Source organism: Castanea sativa, chromosome 12, assembly GCF_040712315.1.
Source record: "Castanea sativa cultivar Marrone di Chiusa Pesio chromosome 12, ASM4071231v1".
NCBI lineage: Eukaryota > Viridiplantae > Streptophyta > Magnoliopsida > Fagales > Fagaceae > Castanea > Castanea sativa.
In genome coordinates, this window is record NC_134024.1 from 45,906,277 (window position 1) to 45,923,289 (window position 17,013).

The window sequence follows — 17,013 nt, forward strand, 5'->3', positions numbered from 1 at the left end:
CATTTTGATCGATGCTCATTTTGATCCCATTGTGTTTCTTGGTAGGTTTACACAGCTCTGCCTCTGCCCATGCAGCTTCCCACTATTAAAAGTTTTAAACCCAAATGGGATGCACAGAGTGGAACCAGAAACAGAGTTGGAGGACCAAACTATATGGTTTGATTCACAATTCGAGACAAACTTAAATAGATAATAGGTTGGCATACATGCATACAAACATTCACTACATGTGTGTAAGGGCATTTAAGTACACTTGAAATCAAGAGCCTTGTAGCATTATAGGCCGTCACCTCTACTTATTTTCAACGAAAACATCTAAAGTTCAAATTTCCTCCTATCCATTATAGAATTTTTTTTAAAAAAAATCTAAAAAAGAGGTAAACTTCTTAGCAATTTCTTTTTAATTAAACTAGCTACCAAATTATCTGTAATATACTCATCCCCCATTCTATTATGGAGCCATGTTTTTACAAATTTTAAAATGACAAACTGATTACATTTGTATTTTATTCTTTTTTTTTTCAAATCTCATCTATCCTTGGAAAATAATTATTAAGTACTCTCGAAGCATGATGATCTAGTACGCTCATTCCTTTCACATTCATAATGGTTCCCACCAATTAAATTTATGAATTCTGCCAGTAATGTGGTGCCATTAATGTGAGAGGAGAAAGCACCACATTACTAGCGAGTACCTAAAAAATTTCCATTATTGGTATAGTCTTAAAGCCATAACATTAATTAAAACTAAATGTAACGAAAGTGTCCTTACCATTGAATTATAATTTGAAGCCAAGTATTTTTTTTTTTTTTCAATACACTCCAATTTTATGCTAAGTGTCTTTCCAGATATATGGTAGTTTTATGTCAATTATATTTACATGTAAATTTCTGCACTTAAAATTAGAAAATATAAAAATACTCAATTTAAATCCTCCCCCCTAACTATCGTATTATCTCATTAAAAGAAAAATATGTACAAGCATTAATAACCATAATATAAATAGGAATTAAATATAACAAAATCACTACAAGCCATCGATAATGTAAATAAAAATTAAATTTAACTAAATCTATTCTTTTTGAACAAATTTAACTAAATCAAACTAACATAAAATTCTAGATAAAATTAGTGAAGTAAGTAAATAAAATGAAAAACCTACACTTTTACCACCATCTTTTAGGTTTTTTTTATTTTTTTTTTCCTTAGGGTAGTTCCGTCTCTTTCCAAACTTTCCTAATTGGTCACTAATAAAGATTAGTTATTGTTGGTATAATGTATGAAGTAGTAATCCATTCAAATAGTGAATGATAGAGCTTGACTCAACAAAAATAATAAAATGTTCAAACTCACTTACATTGCTCTTCTAATTAATTGGGACTAAAATTGGCTAAATTTTTAAGGACCTATAATATATTGAAACTTTTTTTTTTCATTGTTTGTTTGTTGAGATGGAAAAGAGAAAAGTGATCAACGAAAATAGAGTAATATTTTTCACTAATAGTGGAATAAGGAATTAAAGAAATACAAAGTGGACTACTATTAATACACTTTGACTTGGGAGTTGGGCACACAAACTCCCCCTAAATGCACAGAGAATTAGGGGTTGTTTGGTTTTTTTTTTTTTTTTTCTTCACTCATCACTCCTCACTCAATTTTTGTCACTCGTTACTCATCACTCATCACTTAAAATACCCCAACTCCCTACTCCCCGCCTGTTTGGCACCATTACTCAGTTATGTTTTCAACCACAAAAAAAAAAAAAAAAGGGAGTGGGAGTGGGAGTGAGAGTGGGACCCACACACTGACCCAATGTCATTTTCTTTTCTCTCTTTTTTTTTTTTTCCTTTTCCCCTGACTCTCATCTTTCTCTGCCTCTCATCTCTCTTCTCTCTGCCTCTTGCCCAACGTTTCTTTCATCTCTCAATGCTCTCCTCTCTCCCATCTCTCAGCGGCGATGGCAACGGTGAAGGTGGCAACACGGCCACAACCACGAAAACCACGACAACCATAACCATAGCTACGAAACCACCATTTCAACCGCAACTCATAGTCATAACCAAACTCACCAAAAAAAAAAAAAACCAAACCACCACCATAGCCGCCACCACAACCACCATCACCACCACCACAGCCACCAAACCCACAGGAAAAAAAAATCAAACACCAAACCACCACGATGAGAAGGCAACATCAAGATTAGCAATCTAAGGTTTTCCACGAGCTATCAGCTCTGGTTCTTAATATTTTATGATCTCCACTAACGCCGATCCCGTTCTTTGATGAATCTTCGGCACCGATGACCACGACTAGGTCGGCATCAAGATGGTTGTCGACGGAGGTGGTGGTTGTGCAGATAACGCTGACGGGGTTCGCGTCTTTGATGTTGGGGATTTTTGTTGGCTCTGATGCTTTGTGGATTGGCCACTTTCTTCATTGGGTTTTTGTTGATGCTGTAGGTTTTGGGCTTGAAGGTTGATGTTGCATTTTCGAATGAAGGTATGATGTTGATTTTGGATATGAAGCCGTGTGAAAAGGAAAGAAAAGAAGAAGGAAAAAAAAAAAGAAAAAAAAAAAGGAAGATGAAGAAGACCAAACCAGACCCAGCGTGAAAGGGAAAAGAAAAGAAGAAGAAGAAGAAGAAGACCAGTGTGAAAGGAAAAAGAACAAAAGAAGAAGAAGACCACCCAAACTCACTGAACCCAGTGAGGAAAAAAAAAGGTCAAAAGTTGCAACTGACCTCTGACTAGTCGGTCCCTCAGTATGTGTTTAATTACTAAAATGTCATTGGAAACTGAGTTTTGGAAACTAAAAACATCTAAAATGTGTTTTCAGTTTCCATAACTCATCACTCAAAAATCAGAAAATTAAGTAATGGAAACAAAAACTAGAAACAAATCCAAACAAAGTTTTTTTTTTTCGTGGGACCCACATATTTGAGTTATAAGTGATGGAAACAGAGTTATGAGTTATGGAAACAGCAAATCCAAACAACCCCTTAGGAGCAAAATGGCAATGAGGTAGGAATGATTCAAAAAGTATTATTTTGCTTCCTCCTTTATTATGACCTTTTTCCCAATTTATGGCAAGTTTATCTTTTTACATAAATGCAATCATGTTTCTCCAGAATATATATTACCTGGGATAGAATTTTATTTTAACCTCGTGGAAATTCTTTTTATATTTGAATACACCTTTGACCTGAGTGACCATCACGCTAAGAGTGTACAGTATTTTTTTTGTCTATCCTTCCTATTTTGGCTTTTTTTTCCTTTTATGGTAAGTTTATCTTTTATATGAGTTAAATTTTCATGCAATCTTGTTTCTGATAGTTGAATAAGAAATTTGGAGTTCAATCCCTACCTACATCAAAAATTCAAATTATGTCTTGGTTTAATGATAAAGAGCATCATCAGGAGTGAACATCATAAGTGAAAACTCTCTTTAAAAAAAAACAAAAAGAATAGGAATGATCATAATAGACTTGAAGATATTTTCAAATAAATTGACATGTTTTAAATTAAAAATAGATCATTTATTTTTTAATGATAAAATTGTTTACCAAAATGTGATATTAGAATTTAGATCACCAAAAAATCTTAGAAGGAATTAATGATTTTTTTTTAGAAGACTTATCATGAATTGGTGAAATGCATCGATATATATATTATAAAATGTAAAAATAATTAGTATATTTTAACCCACGCTTATTTTTCTTCACAACCTACTCGATTATCAAAAAAATTCCTCGGGAAAATGAAATGCATTTTTGTCTATGTTTTTTTTTTCATTCCAACTAAACGTCGATATATAAAAAGGAGGGAAAATCTTTTTATTTCTCTTATAGATATGTTATTTTTCTATTATGTTTATCACACAATACATAGATATGTTATTGGGATCTTAACATGACTCTTACAGGGCCCAATATATCTAACTCAGGCCCAATTTGTTTAAAAGTGCATTTGCATTATTCGTATTCAGAGAATTATTCATCACTCATTCTACACTAATATTCTATGGGGACAACTTTTTCTTTTTAACAAAATTTTCACAATTTTTTAAGGTGGACATTTTTTTTATAAAAATTTTTTAGTTAAAAAAAATGTGACCAATTATGATTGGTGCAACATTAATTTCATATTAACCTACTATTAATACTACTTCTATCATACACCAATCACATCCCAAAACACATTGTAAAATATTCTGTAACACTACATTTATTGATACTGTAAGGACACAATTCAAGTTCCCAAACCACGACTAGGAGGAAAATGGGCTTGAAAGGCCTTTCTTCACAATGAATTTGTAGAGGGTGGGTTTATAATTTAGATTTCAAGGATGGCTTTAGACAATCACAAAAAGAACGGGCTTTGGGCCCAATGGAACAAAACAAAGAATCGTTTGCAAAGAGTAAGATTGAGAATCCCTCCTCGGACTGATTCCGAGGATAATTTCTAATAGTATTTCTCAAGTGTGGATACAAATATTGATTATCATACACTTTTTCTTTCTCAAAAAGCCTCCCCCTTTCTTCGTATGCCTTCCCTCCTATTTATACTCCTCCTCTTCTCTTCATCATCTTCCACTTTATGGCCGCGACCCTCATTTTTGGATACTTGTCCCATCCATTCTTCCCTAAAGCCCGCTGGGATTTGGGACCAAGTTCCAAGCTCTATACTCAGGTCCCATCCTTCCATCTATATTGTCAGCGTATCAATTACAGGGTCTTTTAATATATGGGCGGTGGTAGCAGCTTTACTTTAGACATTCCACCGCTCTTTCTACTGTCCTCCACGTATACTGTATATCCTCGGCTTAACATTCCGAGGACAAATCTACTCCTCGGACGGTAAGGGACACTTAAATACTCCACGATTATTTTGATGTTTTCGGATTTGGGTTTCTAGCCCAAAAGACCTTGTTGGACCGTCCATTATAAATTACTGGGCCCAATACCCCTACAATAGCCCCTCGAGATTCTTTATTTTTCTTTCACCTCGGGAGGAAAATAGGATCTCGATTTAAAAGACCTTTTCACCCTGCAGGATCCTGGAATGTTTACTAACGGAAATAACTTCTGAGTTACCCATCGCGTGTTCCCGATGCTTCGGTATGCGAAACGCCCCCGAATTTATTATTGGCGCTTCTATGTCCCCCACGTTTCATTGATATGGCACATATCTAACGGTCGAGAGCGATTCCTGTGTTGAGGCGGGAATTCGCCCGCTTCAAAACACCTTTTGACATATAAATACTAATTTTCTTCAAACTTCCTCACACTACAGAAACCTGATAACGTACCTGCCACACTTTCCATCTCCCCGTACTCTCTCTTTCTCTCAAGTACTCTGTCCGAGGTGACGTGCTTTCTTCTTTTAAAAGTAAGTTCTTCAATACTCTTTCCCCTCCTTAACAGCTTTTAGTTTCTTTTGTTTCTTTTCCTTCCCGTCTTCTCCTTTTCACTGTGTCTTTCATCCTCGGCGTAGTTAGTTTTCTTCCCACCCCCCCTTTTTTCAAAAAAGTATGGGTAGGTTCGCGTCCCTGGTAGATTCGAACGAAAAAATAGAGCAGTTTAAGGCTAAGTACAAAATTCCCTCGGATGTATCCATTACGTACTGTAACGAGGAAGAGTATTATACAAAAAGAAAAACGGGGAAAGTCGTAATCCCGATGATTGCGTTCATCGAAGGGGGAATGAAAATCCCCATGGGAACCGTGACTGGGGATTATTTTAGGGCTTTTAGATTAGCTCCCACCCAGTGCGCCCCAAATGTCTTTAGGATCCTAGGTTCCATAGACGCCTTAAATGAGAAGATGAACTTAGGGCTCACTCACCACGACGTGAACTGGGTTTACAACCTCCATTACCTAAGCAAAAAAGATGAGTATTACCTAAAGTCTAGATACCCAGAGGTTAGGCTAATTCAATGTCTGCCTGAATCAAATAAGGGCCTAAAAAACGACTTCCTGATCATATCAGGAAATTGGCATGACGGCCTCCCCTGTCCGACAAGGGAAGGGACTCCAGGTGAAATTTCTTTTACATACTATTATCCTCTGTCTTTTTACTTATTCTTACCCTCTCTTACTTGGACAACTCTACAAATCCACACGCCGCGGATCGTCATCCCAATCTCGTTGACTTCGGACGGTTGGATAGGATCCTACAAGCTGAGGTTTTTGTGCATACTGACGGTCAACTCCGAGCAGCTCATTTGATCCTCGGCTACAATCCAATATCCAAAGCCTTTCAGGCGCCGAAGTGCGTGATCAAAGCCCACGATCCTCGTCTTCCTCGGATCAGTGTTGCTGTTGAGGGTTTTTTGCTACCGGAGGGGACTGCCATTCCTCAAGGCACCTTGGTCACCCAACCAATCCAACCACCACAATTCGTTCCGGTTGGGATTCCCACAGTTCCTTTCTCCACAAATTTATCATTTGGTGAAGCCGCGCCTTCTCACTCCACTGTAAAGGAAGAAGAAGAAGAGATAGTTGAGGTATTAGATTCCGAGGATGATTTTGAGGTTTTTAATCAACCCTACTCTCCTGAAGATTCAACTTCCATCCTCGGCACCTCTACCCATATCTTAAAGGCTACTACTGAAGAACTTGACACTATGGGCATTCAACGAAAGATTAAGCCCAGTCTAAAGGATGTCCTTGAGGGCAATGATAAGGCCCCCCGAGTCCAAGAACCACCAAAAGAGGTGCGCCCTCGGACTCAAGAAAAGGGTGCTGACAAAGGCCCTGAAGCTAGGCTTCCTCCTCCTCCCCCATCCTCCCAAACCCAACGCACCAACATAGCCGATCTCAAAAGAAAAAGAGATCAGCCGAAAAGAAAGGAAGTGGTGGAGGCAGGGAAGGGCTCTGTTTCCAAGAAGTCCGAGGTGGAAAAGGGTGCAAAGCAGGCCCGTACCATACAGACTAGGTCGGAGAGAAGAACTGACCAGCAGGTGGCCGTGCGCGCCCCTTTATGGCTCCCTGATATGTCTATGGATGACGAGGCCATTACTGTGGATGCGTCCATTAGGAATTCCGATGAAGGGACAGCTGCATGCGTCGCGGATGCTTTGGAGCAGGCGCTGTTACTCCCTGAGGATATGGTTGAGCTGAGAAAGAAAAGGGACCATACCGTCTTCATGACTTTGAAGAAGGAGCTTGCAATGGTAAGTTTTCTTTCTCTAAAATTTTGGCCTTTGTTTTTATTTTCTATATATATATGTCTGATTTTTATATGTTTTGTTCGTAGGCTGTTCAATCTGCCCATAGGGCAGAGGAGATTGCCATCAACTCCTATAAATCTTTGAGGGCCGAGGAATCCAGGCGTGAAACCGCCCAAAAGATCTCGGACCTTCATAAGAAGAAACTGCAGGAGGTCACAGCAAAATTGGCTAAGGCTGAGAGTGCTAAGGCAGGCTTAGAGGCTGATCTGAATACGACGACTAAACAGGCCGAGAATCAGTGCTTAATGCTTCGCCAAGCCGAGGATAATCTCTTAGTAGCACGAAGGCTCGTAGAGGATCTTAAGAAAGATCTGAACGAGTCTGTGAAGGCCAAAGAGGAAGCCATCAAGAGCAAAGAAGAAGCCATTGAGGAGAAGAAAAAGGCTGAAAAAGCAAAAGAAGAGGCCGAGATCTCAAGGGACCAAGCCGAACAAGATGGTTATGATATAGGCGTGAAGGAGGTCACTGAAACCTTCAAGGCTCAGGTTCCCGAGGTATGTAGGCATTACTGCCTCCAAGTGTGGAATGAGGCACTTTCCCAAGCTGGGGTTGATGCCTCTTCCACTCTTTGGAAAACAGAGAGTGTCTACTATCCTCCCGCAATTCGCGCTTCTTCCATTCCTGAAGTTGCCCAAGAAGTTGCCCAGGGATCATCTGAGGATAAGGGGGCTGATTTGGTTGAGGATTCAACTCTTCCTGAAGATGCTTCTAAGCAAGCTGACCCAGTACAAGAAAAGGCGCTTGAAGACGTACAGCCCTCAAGTGACCTTCAGGTATCTTCGAAGGATGAGTTGGGTGATCAAGCTAATCCAATACCCTTGACAGATGATCCCAAAGGCAAAGGAATTGCCGTTGAGTCCTCGGTCCAACTTCCATCTCCTAAAGACCCCAAAGGCCCTCTGAAGATCAAGCTGAAACAATGAATGCCTGTTGTCTTCCTTCCCTTTTTTTTTTTTTTTTTTTTTTTTTTTGTTTTATCTCTAAGTGTAATTTCTAAATGTGATTGAAAAAGTACTTACTTTGAATTTAATATAAGCACGAATGTTTGTTTTACTTGTTTGGATGATTCTTACTTTTTGCTCTGTTCTGATCATATCATTCCATAAATATCATATCTTTGTCTTTCACCAAAGTTATTAACAACAGCTTGAATTGAAATTGATACTCCTAGGAAGGCTTAATTATGCCGAGAACTGCATTAAGTGATGCATTTTTGAGTACTTGTTTCTTCGTTTTGGAACTCTAGTTTGAACTATGTAAAGATAACGCATATGGTCTATGCAAATATCCGATGTATTAATTCTTGGCGAGTAAATGATCCGAGGATCCAACAATACCAAGCTTCAGCTTGATTCTTAGACGAATAAATTTAAAATGTTAATTTTCCCAAAGTAGGTGATCCGAGGACCAGACGTAACTTAGGTTCTGTTTAACACTTAGTAAAGAATATCAATTTAGACGAGGTATGTGGTCCGAGGATCCAGGCATACCAAGTTTCAGCTTGATACTTAGAGGAATAAATTTAAAATGTTAATTTTCCCAAAGTAGGTGATCCGAGGACCAGACGTAACTTAGGTTCTGTTTAACACTTAGTAAAGAATATCAATTTAGACGAGGTATGTGGTCCGAGGATCTAGACATACCAAGTTTCAGCTTGATACTTAGACGAATAAATTTAAAATGTTAATTTTCCCAAAGTCAGTGATCCGAGGACCAGACGTAACTTAGGTTCTGTTTAACACTTAGTAAAGAATATCAATTTAGACGAGGTATGTGGTCTGAGGATCTAGGCATACCAAGTTTCAGCTTGATACTTAGTTGAATAAATTTAAAAATGTTAATTTTCCCAAAGTAGGTGATCCGAGGACCAGACGTAACTTAGGTTCCGTTTAACACTTAGTAAAGAATATCAATTTAGACGAGGTATGTGGTCCGAGGATCCAGGCATACCAAGTTTCAGCTTGATACTTAGAGGAATAAATTTAAAATGTTAATTTTCCCAAAGTAGGTGATCCGAGGACCAGACGTAACTTAGGTTCTATTTAACACTTAGTAAAGAATATCAATTTAGACGAGGTATGTGGTCCGAGGATCCAGACATACCAAGTTTCAGCTTGATACTTAGACGAATAAATTTAAAATGTTAATTTTCCCAAAGTCAGTGATCCGAGGACCAGACGTAACTTAGGTTCTGTTTAACACTTAGTAAAGAATATCAATTTAGACGAGGTATGTGGTCCGAGGATCTAGGCATACCAAGTTTCAGCTTGATACTTAGTTGAATAAATTTAAAAATGTTAATTTTCCCAAAGTAGGTGATCCGAGGACCAGACGTAACTTAGGTTCTGTTTAACACTTAGTAAAGAATATCAATTTAGACGAGGTATGTGGTCCGAGGATCCCGGCATACCAAGTTTCAGCTTGATACTTAGACGAATAAATTTAAAATGTTAATTTTCCCAAAGTAGGTGATCCGAGGACCAGACGTAACTTAGGTTCTGTTTAACACTTAGTAAAGAATATCAATTTAGACGAGGTATGTGGTCCGAGGATCCAGACATACCAAGTTTCAGCTTGATACTTAGACGAATAAATTTAAAATGTTAATTTTCCCAAAGTAGGTGATCCGAGGACCAGACGTAACTTAGGTTCTGTTTAACACTTAGTAAAGAATATCAATTTAGACGAGGTATGTGGTCCGAGGATCCAGGCATACCAAGTTTCAGCTTGATACTTCGACGAATGAAGATAACGAATATAATGTAGTTTACAACAAAGAACGGCCGAAGTGCCTTTTATTTAGTAATAGTACCTTCGTAGATTATTTACATTCCAGGGACGTTGTACAACATTTTCGTCCAAATCCTCCAGATTGTAGGCCCCTATTCCTGCTACCGAAGTAATACGATAAGGTCCTTCCCAGTTGGGCCCCAATTTTCCCCACGCAGGATTCTTCATCGTGCCCAAAACTTTCCTTAGTACTAAGTCACCTGGTCTAAGAGGTCGAAGTTTCACATGAGAATCATACCCCTGCTTGAGCTTATGTTGATAATAAGCTAGTTGAACCATGGCACTTTCTCGCCGTTCCTCAACTAAGTCTAAGTTTCTCATTAACAGATCATCATTGCCATCTGGAATAAAGGAGCTTTTATTCCGGGTTGGGAACCCAGTTTCTAAGGGGATTACTGCCTCGGCCCCATAAGTCATGGCGAAGGGTGTTTCTCCTGTGGATCTTCGTGGTGTAGTTCTATACGTCCACAAGACATGTGGCAGTTCTTCCACCCACCTCCCCTTGGCGTCACCCAACCTCTTTTTGAGTCCGCTCACTATTACTTTGTTGACAGCCTCGGCTTGCCCATTTCCTTGGGGATAAGCCGGAGTGGAATATCTATTCGTAATGCCAAGATCACAGCAGTATTTCCGAAAGGCTTTGCTATCAAATTGTAAACCGTTATCTGAAATGAGAGTATGAGGAATGCCGAACCTGGTAACGATATTCTTCCATACAAACTTTTTTGCTTCCGTGTCTCTGATGTTTGATAATGGCTCAGCTTCAACCCATTTGGTGAAGTAATCTGTTCCCACGAGAAGCCACCGTCTGTTTCCCGTTGCTTTGGGGAAGGGTCCAACAATGTCCAAGCCCCACTGGGCAAAAGGCCATGGGCTAGATAGAGGATTCAGGACTCCATCTGGTTGATGTATATTCGGAGCGAACCTTTGACATTGGTCACATTTCTTTGCATAATCTTGCGCTTCTCTTTGCATATTTGGCCACCAATAGCCCTGAGTAAGGGCCCTGTGAGCTAAAGACCTTCCTCCTGTGTGACTTCCGCAAATCCCTTCGTGTAACTCTTCCAAAAGTAGCTCCATTGCCTCGGGGTGTATGCATAGTAAATATGGTCCCGAAAAGGAACGTTTGTACAATTTTTGGTCCTCGGATAACCAGAAACGAGTGGCTTTCCTGCGAACTTTATCTGCTTCAGCCTTTTCTCCAGGCAGGATGTCATTTCTGAGAAATGTTACTATTTGATCCATCCAACTAGGCCCAGTCCTAATTTGAAGAATTTGGGTGGAGTTACTATCCGTCCCAGTGGGTTTCAACAGATCTTCAACGAGGATAACTCGTGGTAGACTTTGTGCCGAGGACGTCGCGAGCGTGGCTAATGAATCGGCATGGGTGTTGCCACATCTGGATACATGCAATAGTATAAATGACTCAAATTTAGATTGCGTATACCTGACCTGGGTTAAGTATTCTCGCATTCTGGAATCCCTTGCTTCTAGCTTGCCTTCTACTTGGCCTACCACCAATAGTGAATCTGAGAACATCTGCACCGTCTTTCCTCCCATTTTATGAACCATGTTCATCCCTGCGAGGACGGCTTCATACTCTGCTTCGTTGTTGGTGGCCGAGAATCCCAATCTCAAAGATTTCTCAAAAGTAATTCCCTCTGGGGATATCAAAACTAGTCCAACACCCGATCCCCTCTGATTTGCTGCTCCATCAACATGGACTCTCCATAATGGAGGCCCTTCACACGAAATCATGCCTACTGATTTTTTACCCATGCCTTCTTGATAGTCTTCCAACGAAGGCTCAGCAAATTCCGCCACAAGGTCCGCGATGACCTGTCCCTTTATAGAGGTGCGGGGCATATACTTGATATCAAAAGCTCCTAGGACAGTTCCCCATTTGGCAATTCTTCCCATATAATCTGCACTTCGCAGAATTGATTTAAGAGGGAGTTGTGTAAGAACAACAACCGTATGAGACTGGAAGTAATGGGGAAGTCTTCGTGTAGCATGTACCACCGCCAAGATAGCTTTCTCTAGTGGCAAATAACTCAGCTCGGCCTCATGCAGAGATTTGCTTACATAATAAACCGGTCTCTGGATGTTATTGTCATCTCTGATAAGAACCAAACTAACAGCATGGTTAGCCACCGCAATATATGCAAACAGAATTTCATCAACCTCTGGTCGAGACATAACTAGTGGTCGCGAGAGATATTCTTTTAGCTGTTGGAAAGCTACTGCGCACTCCTCGGTCCATTCAAAACCCTTCCATTTATTTAATAATTGAAAGAAAGGCCTGCATCTGTCCGCGGACCGAGATATAAATCGGTTGAGAGCAGCAGTCATACCTGTTAGCCTTTGCACTTCTTTAGGATTCCGAGGTGGGTGTAAGTTGTTTATTGCCTTAACCTGAGCAGGATTCACTTCAATTCCCCGGTGAGTCACCATATATCCTAGAAACTTGCCCAACCCCACACCGAAAGAGCATTTAGAGGCATTGAGCCGCAATTTATACTCTCTTAGCTTTTGAAAAGTGTTGCTCAGATCTTCCAGATGCGCAGAAACTTCTTTACTCTTTACCACCATATCGTCCACGTATACCTCAATAGTTTTTCCTAGCTGTGCCTCAAACATCCTCGTCATCATCCTTTGGTAGGTAGCCCCTGCGTTTTTCAAACCAAAAGGCATTACCTTATAATGATAATTTCCCGTAGGAGTGACGAATGCAGTCTTCTCCTGGTCCTCAACGGCTAAAGGTATCTGATGATAACCTTGGAAAGCATCAAGAAAACTCATCCGAGGATGTCCAACAGTAGCGTCTACCAATTGATCAATTCGAGGCATCGGGAATGAGTCCTTTGGGCAAGCTTTGTTTAAATCTGTGAAGTCTACACAAACTCTCCACTTCCCATTCTTCTTCTTCACCACCACCGTATGGGCTAACCATTCAGGATAAAACACTTCTTTGATAGCCCCTGCCACTTTGAGTTTGAGCACTTCCTCCTTTACGGCTTCGGAATGTTCTTTTGAGGACCTCCGAGGTGGTTGTCTCCTCGGAACTACAGTTGGGTTGACCCTTAAATGATGACATATGAAGTTCGGATCAACCCCAGGGGCCTCATACGCGTTCCAAGCGAACACATCCATATTTTTCTTCAAAAATAGAATCAGTTCTGCCTTCTCTTCCTGCGGCAATTGAACTCCAACCTGGAAGAACTTCTCAGGATCATTGTCTATGAGAATTCTCTCCAATTCTTCACATACCGCTTCATCTACCCCGGCTATGGGAAGAGACTTTGATTGCTATGCCTCTCCGTTAGCCGAGGCCGAGGAGTCTGGTTCTGGTCGACGCAGAATTACAGCCGTAACACACTGTCGAGCCACAGATTGACTCCCAAGTAACTCCACCACCTGGTCTCCAGAATGAAATTTGACTTTGACATGCAAGGTTGAGGAAACAGCCCCTAACGCATGCAGCCAAGGTCTTGCCACAATAGCCGTATAGGGAGAATAAGCATCGACCACGATGAAATCTACGTCTACCACCTCCGGACCTGATTGGACAGGCAGTCTAATCTGTCCCTTTGGAACGACAGCTCTCCCTTCGAAGCTTATCAAGGGTGAGTCATATGGCATAAGATCTTCAACTCTTAACTTCAAGCCTCTAAATAGGTCAGGGTACATGATATCTGCACCACTACCCTGATCAACCATTACCCTCCTTACATCATAGTTCCCTATTCTGAGGGTTACCACTAAGGCATCATCATGAGGCTGGATGGTCCCCATCTTGTCCTCTTCAGAGAAACTTAGGACTGGCAGGATACTTGTTTTAATCCTCTTCGGCTGATCCCGTGACTCCTCGGCAAATGTTCGAGCAACTGACATTACTCTGAAAGGAGCTGAGCCAGTCCTACCAGGTGCTGCAAAAATGACATTGATAGTACCTAGAGGAGGTCCGGATGAAGGACCATCGTGGTTTGCCACTCCCGATTGGTTTCCTCGCCCGTTGGGTTGGTACGTAAACCGCTTCGGCTTTCCCTCTTTAACCAATTGTTCCAGATGATTCCACAAAGTGCGACAGTCCTCGGTGGTATGACCTCTCTCCTGGTGATAATGGCGGTGGAGATTTTGGTTGCGTCTCAAAGGGTCTCCCGCCATTTTATTCGGCCACTTGAAAAAAGGCTCATGCCTTATTTTCTCCAACATTCGCCGCACCGCTCCCCGAAGACGGTGTTGACCACTTGTGGGGGTATGTGACCGGCCCGCCCGGAAAAATCCCGCGTAGGCCTATTGTTGTTGTATCGGTCCGACCCGAAATCCCTCCTTTCTTGTGGGATAACCTTCGCCTTGCCTTTCCCCCGCCTCGATCTTCCTCAACCCTTTTGTACTCGTCGATGCGATCCATCAGTCGACGTACGCTTCTTACGGGCTTCTTCGTCAGGGATTTCCTCAAGTCATGCTCCGTTGGTAGGCCGACCTTGAAGGTCCTTATGGCTACATCGTCAAAGTCTCCGTCGATTTCGTTGAACATTTCCCAATATCGGTCCGAATACGTTTTCAGGGTTTCCCCTTCCCTCATGGCCATGGATAGTAAAGAATCCAATGGACGAGGAACTCTACTGCACGTGATAAAGCGAGAACCGAATGCTCTAGTAAGCTCTTTGAAAGAATCAATGGAGCCTGCCCTTAAGCCGTCAAACCATCTCATGGCTACGGGCCCTAGGCTAGAAGGAAAAATCTTGCATAACAAAGTTTCATTCCTGGAATGCACTGCCATTCTCTGGCTGAAATGGCTTACGTGTTCCACAGGATCCGTCCGACCATTATAAAGAGTGAAGGCCGGTTGTGTGAAGCGCCGAGGCAACCTTCCTTGTTCCAATCTGCGCGCGAAGGGTGATCTGGAGATTTGGTGTAATGCTCCTCCCATTGCGTCATTTCCTAAGCCCCTAGGGGGGTAGTTCCTGCCGCGCCCCCCATGCAGATTGTCTTCCTCGGCAGAGACATATTCTCCTGGGGGAGTTCTGGATCTCTGCCCATAATGGTTATCCTCGGATCCTTCCGAAGAGGGGTCAGAGACCGGAGGGGTTCTCTTTCGTCTTTCGTGACGCAATCTCCTCTTTAGGTCGTCAATCTCCTTCTGCATGGCCCTGGCATTTCTTTCATAAGGAGCTCTGCTTCCTCCTTGCGAATGACTTGCACTTCTGATGGTGTGTGTAGTATGTACACTTCCTTCTCGGTTTTCTCCGTGATCGGGATGCAATGAGTGATCCTCACGCTGAGAGCCCACGGACTCTGCACTGCGTTGTGGTCCTGACCCTACCATGATGTCCTAAACTTCCTTGAAGACTAAATCCCCACAGACGGCGCCAATTGTAAGGACACAATTCAAGTTCCCAAACCACGACTAGGAGGAAAATGGGCTTGAAAGGCCTTTCTTCACAATGAATTTGTAGAGGGTGGGTTTATAATTTAGATTTCAAGGATGGCTTTAGACAATCACAAAAAGAACGGGCTTTGGGCCCAATGGAACAAAACAAAGAATCGTTTGCAAAGAGTAAGATTGAGAATCCCTCCTCGGACTGATTCCGAGGATAATTTCTAATAGTATTTCTCAAGTGTGGATACAAATATTGATTATCATACACTTTTTCTTTCTCAAAAAGCCTCCCCCTTTCTTCGTGCCTTCCCTCCTATTTATACTCCTCCTCTTCTCTTCATCATCTTCCACTTTATGGCCGCGACCCTCATTTTTGGATACTTGTCCCATCCATTCTTCCCTAAAGCCCGCTGGGATTTGGGACCAAGTTCCAAGCTCTATACTCAGGTCCCATCCTTCCATCTATATTGTCAGCGTATCAATTACAGGGTCTTTTAATATATGGGCGGTGGTAGCAGCTTTACTTTAGACATTCCACCGCTCTTTCTACTGTCCTCTACGTATACTGTATATCCTCGGCTTAACATTCCGAGGACAAATCTACTCCTCGGACGGTAAGGGACACTTAAATACTCCACGATTATTTTGATGTTTTCGGATTTGGGTTTCTAGCCCAAAAGACCTTGTTGGGCCGTCCATTATAAATTACTGGGCCCAATACCCCTACAGATACTCTATTATATGATGATGTCGTACTATTGTATTGCCTTGATTATTTATTATGTTGTAGGAAATGCCATGTTGTCTAATACTATTATGCCCATATCACTATGATTCCACTCAACTTAAAGTGGTTCTATAAACAACAACAACAATAAAAAAATAAATAAAAACCTCAACTTAAAGTGGTTGTAGATGCGGCCTGAAGACATTCTTTTATAACTCTGAGATTTTAATTTCTTAAGCTATAAATAAAATTTACAGCCTGATTCTTCAAATAAAATAAAATAAAGTGATTTACCTTTTATATTTTAGAAGGATAAAGTGATTGACTTGATCCCATGTAAGGATGCAATTTTATTCTAGAAAGATTCAACCTATGACGTCCGTTTTTAATAATTTAGAATGTGATGTATTCACAACACAATAGTAAAAAATTGCATGACTAAATTAATGCGAACTCCGTTACATTTTACATGCACGCCGTGTGGGTTAGCCACAATAGATTCATGAAGGTGTCATGTGGGGTATGGTGCTGTGGAAGTCTAAAAGCTTAAAAGAAGCCTGGCAGTGATCATTGGGCCAAAGGTTCTCTAAATCCACTTGGAGATTATAAGGGCTTATTCAAGGCCCATATCTTTTTTAGGCGAAGTCCAAAAATCTCATGCCATTAGCTCAAAACGAAGTACCATTCAGATACCTCACATTTGAAAAAAAAAAAAAAAAAAAAAAAAAAAAAACATTCCTTTTCATTAACCAGCCAAACAAATAGAATCTACAAGCAACATATCCCTCTCCCAAGCTTCCCACACATAAGAAGAGGAGTAATTATTACAATTGACAACAGGGGAAACGAGAGAAACAGTCTTAGCTAGAACATGAGCTAC